The 1,329-nt window shown below is 36.5% G+C and overlaps 1 pseudogene; it reads right to left on the bottom strand.

The window, feature by feature from the left end:
• Nucleotides 1–645: 645 nt before the first annotated feature.
• On the bottom strand, nucleotides 646–1,302 carry LOC104983643 (annotated as a pseudogene).
• Between the last annotated feature and the right edge of the window lie 27 nt (nucleotides 1,303–1,329).

Genomic DNA, 1,329 nt, shown 5'->3' with positions numbered 1-1,329 from the left:
TCATATACAATACATTAATACAGATAACTATGCTTTCTTGAAAATGAGTATAGAAAACTTCTTAAAAGAAAATGAACTCCAATATATAGTTTCTGTGAAGTTGCTTGGGAAAAACTCACATCTGAACTGATTCCTAAAACATACCATTCCATTCCACCATTCTGCATCTTTTGGTTCAAAGTATAGAATATTGTCATCAGTATATGCTCCTGCATTCTTACATGTATAATAATACATATATCACTTCAGTTCAGTTCACAGTTTCAAGAGTCTTCTCCAACACCTCAGTTCAAAAGCATCAATTTTACAGCTCTCAGCTTTCTTTATGGTCCAACTCTCACATCTGTACATGACTACTGGAAAAACCATAACTTTGACTACATGGACCTTTGTTGGCAAAGTAATGTCTCTGTTTTTTAATATGCTGTCTAGTTTAGTCATAGCTTTTCTTCCAAGGAGAAAGCATCTTTTAATTTCATGGTTGCAGTCACTATCTGCAGTGATTTTGGAGCCCAAGGAAATAAAGTCTGTCACTGTTTCTGTTGTTTCCCCATCTATTTGCCATAAAGTGATGGGACCAAATGCCATGATCTTCATTTTCTGAATGTTTAATTAGTCTAATACATATATATACTGATTTATTATTTAATGTTCCATTGGTTCATCAGCCTTTCCTGTAGGTTCACCAGTAGGTTGAGTAGGCTGTGTCTTTCTCTGCAGTCTTTCTTCAAGATCTTCCATGAGTAGAGATACATCATCATCACCATATGCCAGAAATTCCAAGCCTTTACCAATTCCATTGAGAACATTCTTTGTAGTTAGATCCTGTTCTGCAGGCAGTGTCTCTCAGAAGGCATCCAGACCATGTTTACCCAGTTCATTCAAATTGCACTCCAAAAACTTTGACATATATCTCTCCAAGTAAGTACAAGCTGATTGAGAATGGGCTCCAGTGGACATAGTCCTGCAGTCAAAATAGTTAACAGCTGGACAAATTTGGAAAATGTGAGGGCCCGTATCATAATCAACAATGAGCAGTCCAACATCATATGGTCTCCAGCCATATCACTGGGTTAGTATCTGGGTTTTACTTCCAATTAGATATACAAGACAAGGCACAGGAATAGGTCTGTCAAACACAAATCTGGAATCCAAACATCCCTTGTACATACAATTACATAACATCTAGCATCAGCAGTAAGTCCTGCAACTGAAATAGCAATACTGTTATCAACAAGGAACATTTTTTTTCTGATGACCTGCAAGTTCTGGTTGTGCTCTTTTCAATGCAACCAACACTGAATGAGGTGTTTTTTTTTTTTTTTTTTT

Source organism: Bison bison, unplaced genomic scaffold (assembly GCF_000754665.1).
Source record: "Bison bison bison isolate TAMUID 2011002044 unplaced genomic scaffold, Bison_UMD1.0 scf7180017863034, whole genome shotgun sequence".
Classification (NCBI taxonomy): Eukaryota; Metazoa; Chordata; class Mammalia; order Artiodactyla; family Bovidae; genus Bison; species Bison bison.
Note: the sequence above shows the minus strand (reverse complement) of the source record. Positions and strands in the feature narration are given on the sequence as shown.